Source organism: Palaemon carinicauda, chromosome 35 (assembly GCF_036898095.1).
Source record: "Palaemon carinicauda isolate YSFRI2023 chromosome 35, ASM3689809v2, whole genome shotgun sequence".
Taxonomy (NCBI): domain Eukaryota; kingdom Metazoa; phylum Arthropoda; class Malacostraca; order Decapoda; family Palaemonidae; genus Palaemon; species Palaemon carinicauda.
In genome coordinates, this window is record NC_090759.1 from 73281599 (window position 1) to 73304575 (window position 22977).

General features: G+C 40.3%; 1 protein-coding gene and 1 long non-coding RNA gene across 3 annotated transcripts in view; one reads left to right on the top strand and one right to left on the bottom strand.

Annotated features, from left to right (window-relative positions):
• LOC137627882 (uncharacterized) overlaps positions 1 to 22977 on the bottom strand; it is a 492086-nt gene that overhangs the window by 348557 nt on the left and 120552 nt on the right. The gene's annotated exons all lie outside the window — the stretch shown is intronic.
• The window catches only part of LOC137627884 (uncharacterized), a 213126-nt gene that overhangs the window by 9312 nt on the left and 180837 nt on the right, over positions 1 to 22977 (top strand). Inside the window, exons 1-2 of one of the 2 annotated variants that reach the window (XR_011041235.1) lie at positions 5352 to 5475; positions 11539 to 11666. The exons of the other annotated variant lie outside the window; for it this stretch is intronic. This is a non-coding gene — a long non-coding RNA (uncharacterized lncRNA). Of the gene's footprint in view, positions 1 to 5351; positions 5476 to 11538; positions 11667 to 22977 lie in introns of those variants that run through there. 2 annotated transcript variants of the gene reach the window in all.

Sequence of the window (22977 nt, forward strand, 5' to 3'; positions counted from 1 at the left end):
CTATTCATCCAGACTCCCAACCTTTCCTGAGATTCGTTTTTGGAAAGGTTGTCTACCAATTCCAAGCCCTGTGTTTTGGCCTAAGCACAGCTCCTATGGTGTTTACGCATCTGATGAGGAATATTGCAAAATTCCTCCACCTATCGGACATCAGAGCCTCCCTTTATTTAGACGACTGGCTGTTGAGAGCCTCCACGAGTCGTCGCTGTCTGGAGAGTCTCAACTGGACTTTAGACTTGATCAAGGAACTGGGTCTGTTAGTCAACTTAGAAAAGTCCCAGCTCATTCCCTCCCAATCCATAGTTTACCTGGGAATGGAGATTCGGAGTCAGGATTTTCGGGCTTTTCCATCGGCCCCAAGGATAAGCCAAGCCCTAGATTGCATCCTGAGCATGCTGAAGAGGAACAGTTGCTTGGTGAGACAGTGGATGAGTCTCACAGGGACCCTGTCATCATTAGCCCTGTTCGTCGAGTTAGGGAGACTCCACCTCCGCCCTCTCCAATTCCATCTAGCAGCTCATTGGGACAAGGATTTGACGCTCGAAGCAGTCTCTATCCCGGTCACCAAAGAGATGAAGACCACTCTCTTGTGGTGGAAGACCAACCTCCTTCTCAAGGAGGGCCTATCGTTAGCGATTCAGACCCCCAATCTTCATCTCTTCTCGGATGCATCAGACTCGGGCTGGGGCGCGACCTTGAACGGACAGGAATGCTCGGGAACGTGGAATAGGGAACAGGAAACGCTCCACATCAACTGCAAGGAGCTACTGGCAGTTCATTTGGCCCTAATGAACTTCAAGTCCCTCCTGCTAGGCAAGGTGGTGGAGGTGAACTCCGACAACACCACAGCCTTGGCTTACATCTCCAAGCAGGGAGGGACCCATTCGAGGAGCCTGTACGAGATAGCAAGGGACCTCCTCATTTGGTCAAGAAGTCTAAACCTCACTCTAGTAACGAGGTTCATTCAGGGCAACATGAACGTCTCAGCAGATCGCCTAAGCAGAAAAGATCAGGTCATCCCCACGGAATGGACCCTTCACAAGAGCGTGTGCAACAGACTTTGGACCTTGTGGGGTCAGCCTACGATAGATCTGTTTGCCACCTCCATGACCAAGAGGCTTCCTTTGTACTGTTCCCCAGTTCCAGACCCAGCAGCAGTTCATGTGGATGCTTTTCTGCTGAATTGGTCCCATCTCGACCTTTACGCATTCCCGCCGTTCAAGATCATCAACAGAGTCATTCAGAAGTTCGTCTCGCACGAAGGGACACGGCTGACGCTGGTTGCTCCCCTTTGGCCTGCAAGAGAATGGTTCACAGAGGTACTACAATGGCTGGTCGACGTCCCCAGGACTCTCCCTCTAAGAGTGGACCTTCTACGTCAACCTCACGTAGACAAGGTGCACCCAAACCTCCACGCTCTTCGTCTGACTGCCTTCAGACTGTCGAAAGATTCGCTAGAGCTAGAGGCTTTTCGAAGGAGGCAGCCAGTGCGATTGCCAGAGCAAGGAGGGTATCCACTCGTAGAGTCTACCAATCCAAGTGGGAAGTCTTCCGAAGCTGGTGTAGAGCCAATGCAGTTTCCTCTACCAATACCTCTGTAACCCAAATAGCTGACTTCCTATTACATCTAAGGAATGAGAGATCCCTTTCGGCTCCTACGATTAAAGGGTACAGAAGTATGTTGGCTTCAGTTCTCCGCCACAGAGGTTTGGACCTTTCTTCCAACAAGGACCTTCAAGACATCCTTAAGTCTTTTGAGACTTCTAAAGAACGTCGTTTACCCACTCCAGGCTGGAATCTAGACGTAGTCTTAAGGTTCCTTATGTCTCCTAGGTTCGAACCTCTCCAGTCAGCTTCCTTCAAGGACCTTACCCTCAAGACTCTTTTCCTCGTCTGCCTTGCAACAGCTAAAAGAGTCAGTGAGGTTCATGCCTTCAGCAAGAACATTGGGTTCACATCCGAATCTGCAACATGTTCTTTACAGCTCGGATTTTTAGCTAAGAATGAACTTCCTTCACGTCCTTGGCCTAGATCGTTTGAAATTCCTAGCCTTTCCAACATGGTAGGTAACGAGCTAGAAAGAGTTCTTTGCCCTGTCAGAGCTCTGAAATATTATCTTAATAGGTCAAAACCTATACGAGGACAGTCAGAAGCCTTATGGTGTGCAATCAAGAAACCTTCGATGCCCATGTCCAAAAACGGAGTTTCGTATTATATAAGGCTTCTGATTAGAGAAGCCCATTCTCACATGAAGGATGAAGACCTTGCTTTGCTGAAGGTAAGGACCCACGAAGTGAGAGCCGTAGCCACTTCGATGGCCTTTAATAAGAACCGTTCTCTGCAGAGCATTATGGATGCAACTTATTGGAGGAGCAAGTCAGTGTTTGCATCATTTTATCTTAAAGATGTCCAGTCTCTTTACGAGAACTGCTACACCCTGGGACCATTCGTAGCAGCGAGTGCAGTAGTAGGTGAGGGCTCAGCCACTACATTCCCTTAATCCCATAACCTTTTTTAACCTTTCTCTTGAATGCTTTTATTGTTGTTTTTTGGGTTGTTACGGTAGGCTAAGAAGCCTTCCGCATCCTTTTGATTTGGCGGGTAGTCAATTCATTCTTGAGAAGCGCCTGGGTTAGAGGTTGTGTAGAGGTCCTTTAGTATGGGTTGCAGCCCTGTATACTTTAGCACCTTAGAGTTGATTCAGCCTCCTAAGAGGAACGCTGCGCTCAGTAAGGAAGACGAACTTAATAAAGGCAGAGTAACGGTTCAAGTCGACTTCCTTACCAGGTACTTATTATTTCATTGTTATTCTGAAATAACTGATTATATGAAATACGGGATACTTAGCTATCCTTTAGTCATGTACACTGGTTTTCACCCACCCCCCTGGGTGTGAATCAGCTACATGATTATCGGGTAAGTTTAATATTGAAAAATGTTATTTTCATTAGTAAAATAAATTTTTGAATATACTTACCCGATAATCATGATTTAATTGACCCACCCTTCCTCCCCATAGAGAACCAGTGGACCGAGGAAAAAGTGAGGTGGTGTCAACAAAAAGTACTGCAGTACCTGGCCACAGGTGGCGCTGGTGAGTACACCCCCTTCTAGTATAGTGATAGCTGGCGTATCCCTCCCGTAGAATTCTGTCGGGCAACGGAGTTGACAGCTACATGATTATCGGGTAAGTATATTCAAAAATTTATTTTACTAATGAAAATAACATTTTAAGCCATTACAAATGCTTTCCTGTTGAACAGGACATAATTTTAAATAAGACCTATTTTCATGTTATCGTTCCTAATATGTCTGGTGATTTATTATTGCTTACGTGTAGGTTGTATATTAAATTTCGACTTGAAGAAATGTGTGTGCACCAAAGTATTTAATATTGCTTATTTTCGTATAGAGTCCTTTCAATGACGTCACTGGGAATCGCCGGCGGCCATGCTGGAGGACATACAAAGCGAAACCATGGCGGCTGCTACAGCGAATATGGACAATAAGAGCGACTTTGTCAAACGATTGTCGGGTGATGATAAGCGTTTTTACAAGCAGAAACTATCTAATTGATGGCCTAGATCCATACCAGATGCAGAATTCATTCGGTCAAAATATTGAGGATTTTCCCAGTATTTCATACATTGATATGGTGAACTACAGTACTTGTTTTTCCCTTTAATGCTTTTAAGTCCAAAATTAGATAAACACTGGGCCAATGAAGAGAGTGTTATGATTATAAAGCTAATATTGATCATTTAGCCTCGCCTTGTGTATTATCATTTTTGATTGTCAAAATGTATGTAAAAGTTTTGCATTATGTAAAATCTTTTATCAGTTCATGCCTAACCATTGTGTTTGGTTACAAATGCTATAATTTCTTATATACATATAAACATATGATGGACACTCTCTCTTGTAATGCTCTTTGATCGTTTTGCCTCCTTGCAATTAAAAGCGCAAGTTTAATTATTTTTTCGATGTTTCATATATAAGCTGAAGACCCCTTCGGGTTAAACCAGCTTTCAGATATTATTATTATTATTATTATTATCATTATCATTATTTATAATCAATGTTTATTAATCACATAGGCCTGTATGTCTGCACAATTTAATACACAAATTAAAAGATATAAATATACACTTAATTACATGTAGGCATGAGCACCTTGACGAAATAGACTTAGGTAAGTAGCCTTTGTTAATATAGCCAATATGGGCGCTTTTAATTTTTGTTTTGAAAATCTGAGATGCCCCTTTTGATGGTTAAAAATTGAGATGCCCCCTCCCCCACACACACTACTGTACACACTGAACTGACGATGATACTTGTGAAGTCACCCATGCGATCGGATATAGCATGTTTACCCAGGAATAATGATACTTTTAGAGCCTAGCCGAGACTGACCTGATATGAAATGATCAGAACAGATACGTGCGTAGGGTAGTGAGGATTCACGTAGATCAGCCCGTGATATTCTGGTCAACCACAAGTCACGTCTGCGCTTGGATAATTCTTCTGTATCTTTGTCCTGATTCTGAATAACTGCCGGTATGCGGTAGAAACTCTTTTCATCTCTTTGTCCTCGATTCCCACAGCCAACAGTAGCGCAAAAACTGGGCATTGTGTAAATGTGAATGTGATGAGATGGCCAACTATTCAACAGTTCAACCATAGCTATTCACTGAACGCATCTTTGTATGTCCTCCAAGATGGCGGACCGGAAGTTTGATGACTTATAATGAAAGGACTCTATACGAATAAAAATGGAGGTCGACGCGATTTATTGGTGGTATTTTCTTGGGTAAAACAGCCAGACTCATGTTGCTTGAAGATTTCTATTTTGCAGAAAAATCTGAATCTTTGATTCAAATGTGAAGTATATATTCACACTGAAGACATTGAATTTTTTTCTTAAACGTAGACTATCAGACTATCGGTAGGCTATACAGTATCTGTAAGAAGCACAAAGTACAAGGTGGGTCAGTTGCTTGCTTTATCAGTGCCATCGGTGTGTTTCAGGTAAAGTAAATATTCAGTATCCTAACTAACCTAAAAATATTTCTCATCTTAAGTAAAATACAGCAGCAATGTTCATAACGATTATTACTACTTTGATATCACTATCATTAGACATTGTGGGTAGCCCATACATCTCTTCAATGTTATCTTTTTAAAGGCTAAAGAAAAAGAGGATAAATGCGAAATATAATACTGTAATCTAGGGGAAAAAATTACTTTGTTAGATTTCATCCATAACTTTGAATGTGTTAAATGCAGGTAACAATTTAAGAAAGAAAATAAAATGCGATATTGTTCGGTAATTTATTCATCATCTTTTCCAGATAAACTACAATAGTTCCTGACTGCAAGTTTTGACGGTTAATTATAGCACTCTGGTGCGGAAGGACTGCAGTTGAAGTGGCGATTGATAACCCTCTATGCTTGGACTGTAAAATGTTATGAAAGGTAAATGGACAAAAATTTTCTTTACTACCCGTTACTCAATATATGAAAATAAGTTGCATCATATAATGCAAATTTACATTATTAAAATTTGAGAGGTTAATACTCCAGTGTCAGACTGCCTGGTAAAGCCCAAGTATAATTTTAGCATGTTTTCATCGTTGAGACTGGATATCATCGTTGATGATATAAAATGAATGCACAACATTTCTCCAAATTACTAATATATTGAAGCTGTAATGTTATTAAGGAATATCAATTAAGGAATATTAGGCCTTGTCATAATAGGATTCCCATAATACTGAAAATGCATGTACTTTAGTGTCAATCCAGCTTAACTATTGTATTATTAATTTAGTTAAACTCTTAAATGGATATACAGGCAGAGAATTGAAGACAGTATGTGTAACATAATTTCAAGTGGTATTTCAATGAAATTTGTTTCAATAAAATTTCAATTTAAAAAAAATTTCTATAATAGTTCAACTAAGGAAACTTCAGTGATAGTATATTAATGCATTCTAATAGGTTAACTGAAAAAGAAAGTGGCATTAGGCCTACCAATCAAAATTTCAAATCGGGCAACAAGCTAACTTAATCAACATACACTGTTCAGTAAGTGATAATTTAATAACTCAAGACTGGTATTATTCAGTCAGTATTTGTTGTGTGGAGGATAGGTCAGTATTTGTTGTGTGGAGGATAGGTCAGTATTTTTGTGTGGAGGATAGGTCAGTATTTTTGTGTGGAGGATAGGTCAGTATTTGTTTTGTGTGGAGGGTAGGTCAGTATTTGTTTTGTGTGGGGGATAGGTCAGGATTTGTTGTGTGGGGGATAGGTCAGTATTTGTTGTGTGGGGGATAGGTCAGTATTTGTTGTGTGGAGGATAGGTCATTATTTGTTTTGTGTGGGGGATAGGTCAGTATTTGTTTAGTGGGGGGGATAGGTCAGTATTTGTTTTGTGTGGGGGATAGGTCGGTATTTGTTTAGTGTGGGGGATAGGTCAGTATTTGTTGTGTGTGTGGGGGATAGATCAGTATTTGTTGTATGTTGGGGGCATAGATCAGTATTTGTGTGGGGGGGGGGGTTAGGTCAGTATTTGTTGTGTGTGAGGGGGATTGGTCAGTATTTTGTGTTTGGGGGATAGGTCAGTATTTTGTTTTTGGGGGGATAGGTCAAAATTTGGTGAGTGGGGGGGGGATAGGTCAGTATTTGGTGTGTGGGGGGGATAGGTCAGTATTTGCTCTATTGGGCTTAGTAAGGTTTTGCTGTTTTTTGGGGCAGTCAGTTTATGTTGTGTGAGGAGCTGGATAGTTATTCATGTGAGTGCTAGATCTGTCTGCAGTATTAGTGGTGGGCCTGTCTTTGCAGTGCCACTGCTGGGACAATTTTAGCTGTTTGTGGTTTGTTGGTGGCAGGACTGGGTTAGTTTTTTCTGTGCGTGTGGCTAGGTCAGTGTTTGTTATGCATGAGATTGGGTTATTTTTTTTTCCAGTGTCCAGGACCAAGTTTTTGTTGTGATGGGTCAGTTTTTGATAGCTGCTATATCTTAGCCAGTTTTTTGGGTGTACAAAGGCTGCCTGTTTTTTACGTTATTCTTGAGCTGGGTCTATTTTTGCTATGCATGAGGCCTGTCCGTTTTTAATGTGCTTGGGGTCTGGATCATTTTTATTCCCAGGTGTTACTAGATTAGATTTTGCTGTGTGCAGGGAAGGTTAAATATTTACTATGAACAAGGCTGGGTAAGAATTTGCTGTGCAAGGGGCTCTCATATTTTGCTGTGCACAGGACTAGGTCAGTTTAAGCTGTAGGCTACACAATACTTGTTTTCTTCTACGGGGCTAGTAGTTGATTTTTGCCGTGTGGGGGACTGGTTTAGTTGTAGATTTGTATGAAACTGGATTAGGTTTTGCTGTGCATAGGCTTAGGTTAGTGTTTTGCTGTAAATAAGACCATTTAGTTTTAGTTATGAATTAAACTGGGAGAGTGTTTGCTGTGCTCGGGACCAGGTTAGTGTTTGCAGTGCATGGGGCAGGGTTAGATTTTGCTGTATGCATTGTGCTTTACAACTAAATATGTATCAAAGCTTGCTGGGAGCATAACAATTGTGCTTTTATTAACTTTGGATCTGGAAACTAATATACTGTAGGACTATAAATTTCAGTATTAGATGCTTATTTCTTTGCCAGCAATGAGTTTACCCAATAGCTACTTTGTATTGCAAAGGCCATGGCAGTGTTTTCGGTTCGTCTAAATTTTCGGAAGTACATTGCCACACATTTACTTTTTTATGTAGGAAATGAGATTAAAACTGTGCTTAGCCATTCAACTGGCTCAAGTGCTAAGTGGCGACATGCACCAGTGATGACTGTATAGCGTATACTCCATATTTTCCCTGTTGGAGCTCTGGGGTTTATAGCATCCTGCATTTCCAACTAGGGTTATAGCTTAGATAGTAATAATGATGATAATTATACCCAAGGTCTATAGACCTCGATTATGCCTTTCAAATGGTTTGACTTATGGTTAAATGTTCTGACAGTTGTATGACAACCAGCAAGTCTTCAAAAGACACCTATTTTCTAACTGCGCCAGCACACACATCTCATTACAGAGAGCCTTTCCTCTTAAATAGCCTGGCGTGAAACCATGCCTGCAATGGGGAGTGCATTTTGTTACCTCTCACAGCTCCACACCTGTTCAGGGTTTGCAGGCGCAGGGCGATAGTTTTGTGGCCGCATTCATGGATATTAAATTGTCAACCATGTAAATAGATTTTGGCCCGTTCTGTCTAGACATACTGTATGTTTAGAAGTTGTAGCCTTGTTGAACCAAATCATGTTGGATAATGGCTCGATGCTATTTGTATTAGCTAGTGATGGCAGGAGTTGTGACGTCAGCCAATCCATGAATAATTTCTAAATTAATTTCCCTAAACACAGGAATGAGTTTTCTGAAAATCCATTATCAGTACCAGCTACGACGACCACAAACCTCTCTCCTTCCACTGGTGGCACCTTTCGGTTCAAGGTGGCACTGCTGGCAGACTGAGGTGTTTAAGTAAAGACTTCCTGCTGTGATGCATCCTGTAGGTGAACTATAATTTGTAAACATAATGCTACCTGTGACATGTCATAAATCTTTACCATGTTGCGCTAGTGCTCCAGAGTATACATGTGGTGACGAGTTTTTTCCAACTACATTTTCCCCTTCTCAGGGGGTTTGTATGTGTATACCTGCATACATATATGTATGCATGTTTGTATGTTTATATGCATGTGTGCATACGTATACTGTATATAGTGTACATGTGGATGTGTGCACATGTATGTGCATGTACATGTATATAGGGTAAAATGTAGTTTGTTGGGACAGGCTATATCTTTCTTATTACAGGTACTTATCAAATAGTTTTTCTTTTTGGGGAAAATTTTCTTTTTTATGATCTGATATATCAAAATTCTATACCACGAATGAGCTTGTGAATAGGTTATTACCGTGATATCAAATTTAATTATTTTGTCATTGCAGTATTTTGAATCTTTATTACCCTAATATTTTTTGTTACTGGTAATTAATTATCGGGGATTTGTATGTGTATACCTGCATACATATATGTATGCATGTTTGTATGTTTATATGTGTGCATGTTTGTGTATATGTATACTGTATATAGTGAACATGTGGATGTGTGCACATGTATGTGCATGTACATGTATATAGGGTAAAATGTAGTTTGTTGGGACAGGCTATGTCTTTCTTATTACTTATCAAGTAGTTTTTCTTTTTGGGGAAAATGTTCTTTTTGATCTGATATATCAAAATTCTATACCACGAATGTGCTTGTGAATAGGTTATTACCGTGATATCAAATTTAATTTTGTTATTGCAGTATTTTGAATCTTTATTACCCCAATATTTTTTGTTACTGGTAATTAATTACCAGCAAAGACTGCTAGAAAGTCAAAGGTGGGATTTTTATCTCAAAATGGTCAAATTGAGAGGGTAATGAAGGTAAAGCATTTACTTTTCAGTGTATATCTGATGCAGTATGTGACTACCTGTGAGACTAGTGGCTTGCATTTGTTTGATATGTTTTATAAGTGCAATATTGATGAAAATACCAGTATTTACTCAAAACCTTTTTAGGAATTAGAGATATAGGTAGTTATAAAGATATTCTTTTGGTGTTTACTCATAATTCCTTTTTAATGCTCTTTCCAGTGCCAGCATGAATACTTTAGCAAGAAATTGTATTTAAGACAATAACTTGGGTAAAGAAAATTTAGTAGAAAATACTATACAGTAAGAATATCCATTTAGAACATCAGAGGGAAATCTAGTGGAATTCATCTAAAGGTACTCTCAAGTAGGAGGCTCCAGAATGATTATGCTTAACTATGATTCAAAATGTGACCCATTTCCGATAATGGAGGCCCACCTTGATTGGTAAAGAAGTTTGGAAGATTGGGCTTTATTTCAGTGCTGCATTTTAGTGGTAATTGCAAGGCTTTTTTCCAAACTAATTATGTGGTAGTAGGTGGGTCTTTTCTGATAATTATTGAATCTTCAAGATTGAAATGAGTAGTTGATGATAGCACCTTGGTAACTAGGTGTGTAATATCGCGTGTCCCTTAGAGCAGTTTTCTCAGCCAATTATTTTTCACATTGTATACATAAATGGGGTTTAACCTTGAAAAATGCTCGATGTATACGATACTCTTCTGCATAGATTTTATCTAATGCATGTAGATCTGCGGTCGCTGAATCCATTGCAGATCTACCTAAAATATGTGCATGGTGCAGATTATGGGGAATGGAGTTGAACCCTAACAAATTTCAAATTATGATTGTACTGTAAAGGGCTCCTGAACATCCAAATCTATGCAGTAGCAATTTATTTAACCAAATAAAACTCATTTGAAATTCTAGCTATGGTTCTTGAGAGCAAATTTAAGCACAAATTGGCTTAAAAAAAAAAACTTCTGATTAATATATATTGAGGAATTTTTCTCTATTAATTATCCCAATTTTTTTTTCTTGTATCGTTTTCCTGTTTGGCTTTCGAAAAGCTGCGGACTTGCACATTTCAATTTATTAGTTAAAAAAAGTCTAAAAAATTCCTTATTCGTGATCTGGATATTAATCTGACACATCTTCTAGTCAAGTATTTATGCTTGAAGATTTTTTATAATTTTAATGTTACTTAAATATTCCTGATGTAGTAAGCCTACTAGGTAATGGGTTAATTCTAATTGTTATGCCTTCTTTACGAGGCTCAATAATACACAGTATTCTAGTTATATGGAAATGCTTTCCTGTGGAAGAGGATGACAATTAGAAATATGACCAATATTTTCATGTTGCTGATCCTAATATATTTTATAATTTATTTTTACTTACATGTAGGTTGTATATTAAATTTTGGCTTAAAGAAGTATAGGTGTGCACCAAAGTATTTAGTATTGTCTTATTTTTGTATGGGAATAGAAATGAAGTTCAACTTTATTTATTGCAGTCATATTTTCTTGGGTAAAACAGCCAGACTAATGTTGCTTGAAATTTCTTTTTTGCAGAAAAATTTGCATCTTTGGTTTAAATGTGAAGTTTATATTCAAACTGAAGACATACAGTAAATGAAAATTGTTCTTAAACGTAGACTGTCAGACTATTGGTATGCTAAACAGTATCTGTAAGGAGCACAAAGCACAAGGCGTGTCAGTTGCTTACCTTGTCATTTTCATCAGTGTTTCAGGTAAAATAAATATTCATTATGTAAACTAACCTAAAACATTTTCTTTCTAGATAGAGAAAATACAGCAGCAATGTTCATCCGATTATTACTACTTTGATATCACTATCATTAGACATTGTGGGTAGCCCACACAGCTCTTCAATGTTATCTTTTTATAGGCAAACCAAAAAAAGGATATAATACTGTAATCGAGGGGAAAAATTACTTTTGTTAGTTTTTATCCATAACTGCACGTGTATCAAATGCAGGTAACAATTTAAGGATGAAAATAAAATGATATTGTTCTGTAATTTATTTATTCTCTTTTCCAGATTATCAACTCTAGTTCCTGACTGCAAGTTTGACTGTTAATTATAGTACAGTACTCGGATGCGGAAGGACTGCAGTTGAAGTGGCGATCGATAACTTTATATGCTTGGACTGTAAAATGTTATGAAAGGTAAATAGACAAAAATTTTAGTTTCTTTACTACTCTTTACTCAGTATATGAAAATAAGTTGCATCATTTAATGCAAATTTACAGAATTAAATTTGAGAGGTTTGCAGTGTCAGACTGTCAAGTAGAGCCCAAGTACAATTTTAGCTTATGTTTTCATAGTTCAGACTGGATATTATCATTGATGATATACAATGAATGCACCAAATTTCCTAAAACTACTGCTTTATTGAGGGCAGTAATGTGATTACGGAATATCGATTAAGGAATATTAAGGCCTTGTCATAAGAGGATTCCCGTAATACTGATAATGCATGTACAGTACTTTATATTCCAGCTTGACATAATTAAATTGGTTAAACTCTTAGATGTACAGGCAGAGAATTGACGACAATATGCCTAACACAATTTTAAGTGATATTTCAATGAAATTTCAAAAAAAATTCCGTAATAGTTCAACTAAGGAAACTTCATTGATAGTATATTCGTGATAGTATATTCATGCATTCTAATAGATTAACTGATAAAGCAATTGGCAGTACCAACCAACATTTCAAATATGTTATTTTTATTAATAAAATAAATTTTTGAATATACTTACCCGATAATCATGTAGCTGTCAACTCCGTTGCCCGACAGAATTCTATGGAGGGATACGCCAGCTATCACAATACTAGAAGGGGGTGTACTTACCAGCGCCACCTGTGGCCAGGTACTCAATCATTTGTTGTTGACACCTCCTCAATTATTCCTCGGTCCACTGGTTCTCTCTGGGGAGGAAAGGGAGGGTCGATTAAATCATGATTATCGGGTAAGTATATTCAAAAATTTATTTTATTAATAAAAATAACATTTTTCAAAATTAAACTTACCCGATAATCATGTAGCTGATTCACACCCAGGGAGGTGGGTGAAAACCAGTGTACAAGATTAAAGGATAGCTAAGTATCCCATATTTCATATAACAGTTATCTCAAATAACAATGAAATAATAAGTACCTGGTAAGGAAGTCGAATAGAACCGTTACTCTGCCTCTTTATTTAAAGTTCGTCTTCCTTACTGAGCGCAGCGTTCCTCTTGGAGGCTGAATCAACCCAAAGGTGCCAAAGTACACGGGGTTGCAACCCCTACTAAAGGACCTCTACCAAACCTTTAACCCAGGCGCTTCTCAAGAATGAATAGACCACCCGCCAAATCCAAGGATGCGGAAGGCTTCTTAGCCTACCGTAACAACCATAAAAAACAACAATAAAAGTATTCAAGAGAAAGGTTAAAAAAGGTTATGGGATTAAGGGAATGTAGTGGCTGAGCCCTCACCTACTACTGCACTCGCTGCTACGAATGGTCCCAGGGTGTAGCAGTTCTCGTAAAGAGACTGGACATCTTTCAGATAAAATGATGCAAACACTGACTTGCTCCTCCAATAGGTTGCATCCATTATGCTCTGCAGAGAACGGTTTTTATTAAAGGCCAACGAAGTAGCTACAGCTCTTACTTCGTGGGTCCTTACCTTCAGCAATGCAAGGTCTTCCTCCTTTAGGTGAGAATGTGCTTCTCTGATCAGAAGCCTTATATAGTACGAAAGCCCATTCTTGGACATGGGTCTCGAGGGTTTCTTGATGGCACACCATAAAGCTTCTGACTGTCCTCGAATAGGTTTAGACCTCTTCAGATAATATTTGAGAGCTCTGACAGGGCAAAGAACTCTCTCTAGTTCGTTACCTACCATGTTGGAGAGGCTAGGTATTTCGAACGATCTAGGCCAAGGACGTGAAGGAAGTTCGTTCTTTGCTAGGAATCCAAGCTGAAAAGAACATGTTGCAGATTCGGTTGTAAAACCAATGTTCTTGCTGAAGGCATGAACCTCACTGACTCTCTTAGCTGTTGCAAGGCAAACGAGAAAAGCAGTCTTGAGGGTAAGATCCTTGAAGGAAGCTGACTGGAGAGGTTCGAACCTAGATGTCATAAGGAACCTTAAGACTACGTCTAGATTCCAGCCTGGAGTGGAAAGACGACGTTCTTTAGACGTCTCAAAAGACTTGAGAATGTCTTGAAGGTCCTTGTTGGAAGACAGGTCCAAACCTCTGTGACGGAGAACTGAGGCCAACATGCTCCTATATCCTTTAATCGTAGGTGTAGAAAGGGATCTCTCATTCCTAAGATGTAGAAGGAAGTCAGCTATTTGGATCACAGAGGTATTGGTAGAGGATATTGAATTGGCTCTACACCAGCTTCGGAAGACCTCCCATTTAGACTGGTAGACTCTACGAGTGGAAACTCTTCTAGCTCTGGCAATCGCACTGGCTGCCTCCTTCGAAAAGCCTCTAGCTCTAGCGAATCTTTCGACAGTCTGAAGGCAGTCAGCCGAAGAGCGTGGAGGTTTGGGTGCAACCTGTCTACGTGTGGTTGACGTAGAAGGTCCACTCTTAGAGGTAGAGTCCTGGGGAAGTCGACTAGCCATTGCAGTACCTCTGTGTACCATTCTCTTGCAGGCCAAAGGGGAGCAACCAGCGTCAGCCGTGTCCCTTCGTGCGAGACGAATTTCTGCAGAACTGTGTTTATTATCTTGAACGGAGGGAATGCGTACAGGTCGAGATGGGACCAGTTCAGAAGAAAAGCATCCACATGAACCGCTGCAGGGTCTGGAACAGGGGAACAATAAAGCGGAAGTCTCTTGGTTATGGAGGTGGCAAACAGATCTATGGTAGGTTGACCCCACAAGGTCCAAAGTCTGTTGCACACACTCTTGTGGAGGGTCCATTCCGTGGGAATGACCTGATTCCTTCTGCTGAGGCGATCCGCTGAAACATTCATATCGCCCTGGATGAACCTCGTGACCAGAGTGAGGTTTAGACCTCTTGACCAAATGAGGAGGTCCCTTGCGATCTCGTAAAGGCTCCTCGAATGGGTCCCTCCTTGCTTGGAGATGTAAGCCAAGGCTGTGGTGTTGTCTGAATTCACCTCCACCACTTTGCCTAGCAGGAGGGACTTGAAGTTCAACAGGGCTAAATGAACTGCTAACAGTTCCTTGCAGTTGATGTGGAGTAATCCTTGTTCCTTGTTCCATACTCCTGAGCATTCCCGTCCGTCCAAGGTCGCACCCCAGCCCGAGTCCGATGCATCTGAGAAGAGATGAAGATTGGGGGTCTGGATGGCCAATGATAGACCCTCCTTGAGAAGGAGATTGTGCTTCCACCACAGGAGAGTGGTCTTCATCTCTTGGTTGATAGGGATAGAGACTGCTTCTAGAGTCGACCCCTTGTCCCAATGAGCAGCAAGATGGAATTGAAGAGGGCGGAGGTGGAGTCTTCCTAGCTCGACAAACAGGGCCAGTGATGAGAGGGTCCCTGTGAGACTCATCCACTGTCTCACTGAGCAATTGCTCCTCTTCAGCATGCTCATGATGCACTCTAGGGCTTGGTTTATCCTGGGGGCCGATGGAAAAGCCCGAAAATCCTGACTCTGAATATCCATTCCCAGGTACACAATGGATTGGGAGGGAATGAGTTGAGATTTCTCTATATTGACTAATAGACCTAGGTCTCTGATTAAGTCTAAAGTCCAATTGAGGTTCTCCAGACAACGACGACTCGTGGAGGCTCTCAACAGCCAGTCGTCTAGGTAGAGGGAGGCTCTGATGTTCGATAAGTGTAGGAATTTCGCTACATTCCTCATCAGATGAGTAAAGAACATAGGAGCTGTGCTTAGGCCAAAACACAGGGCTTGGAACTGATAGACAACCTTTCCGAAAACGAATCTCAGGAAAGGTTGGGAGTCTGGATGAATGGGAACGTGAAAGTATGCATCTTTCAAGTCCAACGAGACCATCCAGTCCTCCTGTCTGACCGCTGCTAAGACCGACTTGGTCGTCTCCATCGTGAACGTCTGCTTGGTGACATACTCGTTGAGAGAGCTGACGTCCAGCACCGGTCTCCAACCTCCTGTCTTCTTGGCCACAAGAAAGAGACGGTTGTAGAAGCCCGGGGATTGATGGTCCTGGACTATAACCACTGCCTTCTTCTGCACAAGAAGCGACACCTCCTGTTGCAATGCTAGCCTCTTGTCCTCTTCTTTGTAGTTGGGAGAGAGGTTGATGGGCGATGTGGTCAGAGGTGGTTTGAGGCAGAATGGAATCCTGTAACCGTACCTCAGCCAACTGACAGACTGTGCGTCTGCACCTCTCTTCTCCCAGGCTCGCCAGAAGATCTTGAGTCTGGCTCCTACTGTTGTCTGGAGAAACTGAGAGTCAGTTCTTTCCCTTAGATGTCCTGGATCCTTTCCTAGACTTGCTCCTGTGAGAGTCTGGGCGGGAGCTTCCTCGGCTGGGGGCTCTACCACGAAAGGGCGGTATGAACCTCGTAGCCGGGGTATCAGCCACTGGGGAGCGATAAGTCTTGGGGACTGAGGTGGCAACCTTAGACTTACGAGCCGAAGAGGCTACAAGATCGTGCGTGTCCTTTTGTATCAGGGCAGCAGACAAGTCCTTAACTAGCTCCTCGGGAAAGAGGAACTTTGAGAGAGGAGCAAAAAGGAGTTGTGACCGTTGGCAAGGTGTAATGCTGGCGGAAAGGAAGGTACACAGTTGTTCCCTTTTCTTCAACACCCCTGATACAAATAACGACGCTAGCTCACCCGATCCATCTCTGATGGCCTTATCCATGCAGGACATTATTAGCATGGCAGAATCTTTGTCCGCAGGAGAGGTTTTCTTGCTGAGGGCCCCCAGGCACCAGTCGAGAAAGTTGAACATTTCAAATGCTCTGAACAACCCTTTCAGTAAATGATCCAGGTCTGAGAAGGTCCAACAAACCTTCGAGCGTCTCATAGCAGTTCTCCGAGGCGAGTCCACCAGACTTGAGAAGTCAGCCTGGGCAGAGGCAGGTACTCCTAAGCCTGGTGCTTCCCCTGTGGCATACCAAACGCAACCTTTCGAAGCGAGCTTCGTTGGAGGGAACATGAAGGAAGTCTTGCCAAGGTGTTGTTTAGACTGCAGCCACTCCCCTAAGATCCTTAAAGCCCTCTTGGAGGATCTAGCTAGGACAAGCTTAGTATAGTTGGACTTAGCTTGTTGTACGCCCAGCGAAAACTCAGATGGTGGAGAGCGGGGAATAGCAGAGACGAAGTGGTCTGGGTAAATCTCCCTGAGTAGAGCCAAGACCTTACGAAAATCAATCGACAGTGGAGAAAGCTTAGATTCGTCCACGTCTGATGAGGGATCAAGGTGTGCCTCCTCATCATCCGACACCTCATCAGCAGAGGGTAGCAAAGCGATCGGACCAGAATGCTGAACCGCAGAGTCAGAACGGGTAGGAACAATAACAGTGGTTTCCTCTTCCAGTAACTGTTGAGGGAAAACCTGAGGCTCAGACTGCAAAGGCTGAACAACAGACGAAGCAGAAGGCAGGCGCATGGGTGAAGGAGGTTGACTCCTAGCAAGAGAGGTTGAACCCAAGGATTGCACAAGCTGAGCGGAGGACGGAGGCGGAGTAGTCCGTTCCTGTTCCTGTGAGATGAGCGGAGCATGATGAGGTTGAGGCTGCGCAGAACAAGGTAAAGTTCTCGCAAGCTGAGGCTCCTGAGGCGCAAGTCCAGGGTGTAGAGGAGCTTGCCTTGAGGAGGGTTGAGCTCGCTGCAGCGATGGCTGAGCAGACAGACTCACGGAGGGGAGAGGTTGTTGTACCCCAACCGAGAGTTGCACCACTGGTGGAGCAGCAAGGGGAGGCGGAGGAAGAGTGGAATAACTCTCCTGATCCCAAAGCAAGGGTTGCCTTAAAGAAGGCTGAGGCTGAACACCACTGGGAACAGCGAACTCCGAAAGTGGCTCAACATCGTACGCCTGGCAGATGGTGCTGCGACCAGGCGGAGCAAGTGCAGGCGGGGCGAGCACAGGCGGAGCGAGAACAGGCGGAGGGAGTGTAGGCGGAGGAGGAGGTGCAACACTCTCAGCCCGACACTCACGCATCAAGTCCGAAAGCTGAGCTTGCATGGACTGAAGCAGGGTCCACTTGGGATCGGCAGAAACGATAACAGACTGAGGTAAAGTCACAGTCGGGCTCTGTTTTGGCAGAACCTTACTCCTCTTGGGCGGAGTACAGTCGACAGATGACTGAGGCGAGTCAGAGCTGAGCCAATGACTGCAACCTGGCTGAGCACTCGCGGACTGGACTCTACGTTTAAGCGGTCTCGAGACCTGAGACCAACGTTTCTTCCCTGCTAGTTGATCAGCGGACGAGAATAAGACGGGCTCAATCGTCTGCAGGTGGGAGTGACGGTCTAAGGAAGACACGCCCGCAACCACCGAGGATAGTTCTGTGCGCCTAACAAGGCCTGTCGAACCCTTAAGCCCTTCGACATTGCTTCTCCCCTGGGCATGGGAGCTTGCAAGAGGTCCCGGACTGGGAGGACGACTGGCTCGCACAGAAAAATCCTCACGCACCACACTGGCACCACTAGCACTTGGCACTGCACCGACACTAGCACTCGTCACAGCACTGGCACTAATTCCACTCACTGCACTCTTGACCTTCAGTTCTTTAACTTCGGCCATCAGAGACTTATGGTCACTTACCACTGATTCTACTTTATCGCCTAAAGCCTGAATAGCACGCAAAACAACTGACATATCAGGCGGAGGGCACACAGTAGGTTCGGGGGTAGCCACTACAGGGGTAGGAAAAGGTAGGGGATCATGAGGTGAGGAAAACATAGAAGAGTGAGAAGAACTTCTCCTAACTCTACCTCTCTCTAACTTAGATGAATATTTTAAAAGACGGACAAATTCCAATTCCGAAAGTCCGGCGCATTCCTCACATCGATTTTCTAATAGACAGGGCCTGTCCCTACAGTCAGAACAAGCGGTGTGAGGATCTACCGAGGCCTTCGGAATACGCCTATTGCAAGACCTACATCGTCTATGGGAGGGGGCTTGCGAAACGTCAGACATCTTGTTTCAAAGAGTTAGCCAAAGGGTGATCCAAAAACAAGCAAAATTCGTTAACCGTTATATCAGTATTATATAAAAGCTATCTAGCTAATATAAGAAGGATTCCAGTAAAGCGACAGCCGTTAATCTGAGAGAATACTTCACCAAATATCCGTGAATAAACTCGAAGACCATAAGCGTATCCCAGAACGTCTAGCCGGAAGCACGACAGAGGAATAATTGAGGAGGTGTCAACAACAAATGATTGAGTACCTGGCCACAGGTGGCGCTGGTAAGTACACCCCCTTCTAGTATTGTGATAGCTGGCGTATCCCTCCATAGAATTCTGTCGGGCAACGGAGTTGACAGCTACATGATTATCGGGTAAGTTTAATATTGAAAACAAGCAATTAGCTAATTCAATCAAGATACTCAGTACAGTAAGTGATAATTTAATAACTCAAGACAGGTATTATTCAGTTGATTAACTGATAGTTTTATCAGATTCAGAATTTAAAAATTTGGTCATTCTTTACTCTAAAAAAAATATCCAGTAATCAGAGAATCATCCTTTTTGCACAGTAAACTTGAGTCTGTTGGTGAATAAGACAATGAAATTTGACCAGCTACAATTTGGTGCCAGTTTCATAATAAATCTGGTAGGGTGCTGTACAATTCTTATGAAGTTGAATGCAATCGTTTGAGGAAACTATAATGCTTGGCAAGCTACTAGCCTACTATATGATTTGTATTGATATTTTTCTTATTTAACATTTTGCAATATAGTCACGATTATCATGGATATGCCTGGTTAACCACAATTGTCCTGTTAGTAATATGGTCATAATTAAGTGGCTTGTTCTGCTAATCACAGGTTTAAGTAGTTTTTGGGATTTTGCTACCACTTTCATACCAAGTAGCTAATCCTTGAATTAAGTTCTCAGCAGTTTGCTTTTGATTTCTGAAATTGATATACCGGTAGGTTATTGTCTTAAGGGCATTCAACTTAATGCGCAATGATTTATCATTTTTTTTTTTTATGGAAATTTGATTCTTATTGATTAAAACTGGGTTTTAGAGGTGGAATGAGAGAAAAGTTAGTATGAAGTCTCATTAAGAAAAAATAAATTGTAAGCAAATGGGATTTAAGGCATACATAACTGTATATAATGGTTTTTAAGCATCACTAAACTTGGATGTCATTAAATTCCATAATTGTTAAAATTGCTAAAAAAAAAATGGTATAAAAGAATTATTAGCCAGTGATTTAGATAAACCAGTTTCCAATAAAAATAAGGATTAGGTAAAGAAAGATGGTCAAATAGTGATTATTGATTAATTGATGACATTATTGATTAATTGATGACATTATTGATTAATTCATAGTCATCATACTAAGTACTGACTGTAAATGCTTTACCATATTTTGATATCTTGGCAATTTACAAATTAGGTAAAAAGGTCATAATTTGAAATTAAATGGTATTTTGTTGTAAATAGTAGCCTACTTAATAATTTTTTTTATCAAATATCCTTTCCAAGACAGTACTTTATTATAAATGAAACTTGAGAGATTACCAGAGTGTAATGTGAATGAGGCCATGGTGAGGGGTAAATGGAGATGGTTTAGGCATGCTCTTTCAACTGAGCTCCACAAGACACTAGTAGAGTTGGAAGTCCCAGGTCTACATGGCTGAGGACTAAGAAACGTGAAGTAGGAGATTATGAAGGGAGAAGTATTGATTTAAAAGCTCAAGATAGAGATGGCTGGCGAAATCTAACAGAGGCCCTTAGCATTAATAGGCGTAGGAGATGATGATGATAATGATCCTTTCCTGACAGTTATGAATGGAACTTGCACAAGGTAAATTATATACATTGAACTTTAGTACTGTATTTAATCATGATTTACCTGTAGAAAGATGCAGTAAAGTGTTCACTGAAGGAAATATGAGAAAGCAGTAAGTTTTCTTATACAGTACATGTGTTCATGGCAAACTATTGAAATGATTTGAGGAAATGTACAGTACAATTTTTAAGTAACGGGTGACATCAAGACGTCACGGCAAAAAAAAAAAAAAAATTAGTGCAGTCAAAACAATTCTGAAACAGGAATTTGATAGCTATTAAATTTAATGATACCAATATTTCCAGTCTGTTTAGTCTATAGTCGTTCATCAATGATATTTTAGCTTTCTTGGTACAATATTCAAAAATTATGGAATACTAAAGTGAACAAAATGCCCTTTATTCCAGATATTTTGACAAATTAGTACTCTACCACCTAAAATAGTTGTTCTTAACTGTGCCTAATCCACAATGAAGCCATTGTTGAATATATAATGTCCCTTTAATCATTTTGAGTGGCAAGGGGTACTTATATGTCCCAAGCTTTAAATGATATGTATTTAGAAATATTCAAGTAATGTTTTTCCTTAATAGAATATAAATTTTTATTAACCATATTTAACAATTTGGTACTTCTTACATTTTGCGTAAGTGAACCAGACAATGAGACTAAAAACATCTGTATTTTCAGGAAATCAACAACATACGCTGGAGAAAGAGCATGACTGGTTATCTTTTCAACTAGATGAATTTTTGCCAATTAAAATAGTGATGGATGCAATGATAGCCAGTGGATGTGGAAGCAGCTAACTTCAGTTGGTTAAACAATATCCTTCATATCTTCAGTCTCCAGCAGCAATAAGTTTAAATGCCCCAGCCAGTTAGGAGGCTGAAGTTTAAGGTACCAGTGTATATTCTGATTTTACTTTATAAGCAGTTAATTTTTCAGTATAGGGTTATTGCTTTGCACATTGAGTTGAGTAAATCTTAATCTTAGAATAGATTACTAGTGCTCTTGATACTGTAAACTTCTGCAATACACTTTTGAGTGTCTAGTTTTAGGAAAAATATATTTCAAATATTTATTCTTGAGCATGTGAAATTTTCACAAAATTAGATTAGTGTTAGTATTTTAGATTTGTTAATTCTGAGGTAAAATATAATAATCGGTAGATAAGTAATAAGTCGGCATAGCAGTAAGGTTAATGAAAGTTTTGGTCATTAATACCGTTGATGAAATATTTTTTCGTGAATGAAAAAATTGCGAGGTATATTTATTTAGATATTACTGTATTTAATCATTGTTGTGTTAAGAGATGCAGTAGTGTTTTCACTGAAGGAAATATGAAAAAGCAGTAAGTTTGTATACCTTTCATGAGTTAATGGTAAAATATTAAAAATATTTTTTTTTGTACTTTTTTAAAAAAACTATGACCCGAAAAAATAATGTCACAACAATAATTCTGAAATGTTTCAACTTAGTCATTAAATATAACGGTAAAAATACTTCCAATCTATTTATAGCCTTAGCTTTTTTGGTACAATAGTTTAATGCTATGGGATACAGGAGGGGACGAAATGTCCTTTGTTCCCGATTTGGTGACAAATTAGTACACTACTAAAAATAGTAATCCTTAATTTTACATATTCCACAATGAAGCCTTTATTGAATATTTAATGTTGCTTTAGTCATCTTAGTGGTAAGAGGTCCTAGGTTGTCCCAAGCTTTAAATGTTATGTATTTAGAAATCTTCAGGGTTAGTCAACCTTATTAGAATGAAAATGTTTATTAACCATATTTAACAATTTGGTATTAACATTTTCCATAAACGATCCAGGCAACATTAATCTTATCAACGACATTCAGAGAGCATGACCGGTTATATTTTCTACAAGATGAATCTTTGCCAATTCAATAGTGATGGATGCAACGATAGGCAGTGAATGTGGAAGCTGTTAACTTCAGTTGGATAAACAATATCCTTCATATCTTCAGTCTCCAGTAGCAATATTTCAAGTTAAAATGCCCCAGCCAGTTAGGAGGCTGAAGGTTAAGGTAGCAGTAATGTATATTCAGATTTTTCTTTAAAGTAAACTTTATAAGCAGTTAATTTTGCAGTATAGGGTATAGTTTTGCACATTGAGTTGGGTAAATCTTAAACTTCTGCAATACTCTTTTGAGTGTCTAGTTTTTTGAGTTGGGTAAATCTTAAACTTCTGCAATACTCTTTTGAGTGTCTAGTTTTAGGAATGTACTTCAAATCGTTATTCTTGAGCATGTGAAATTTTCACAAAGTAGATGTTAGGATTTTAGAGTTGTTAATTCGTAGGTAAAATATAATCATCGCTAGATAAGTAACAAGTCTATTGGCATAGCAGTAAGGTTAATGAAAGTTTAAGTTTTGGTCATTAATACCTTTGTTTAAATTTTTCATGACAATTTGCGGTGTATGTTGCAATAGTCGAATGTCATTTGGTAGCAATTAAATATTGTCAAAGAACTATGTAGGATAAACTAACTAAACATTTAAATGTATGTAAAT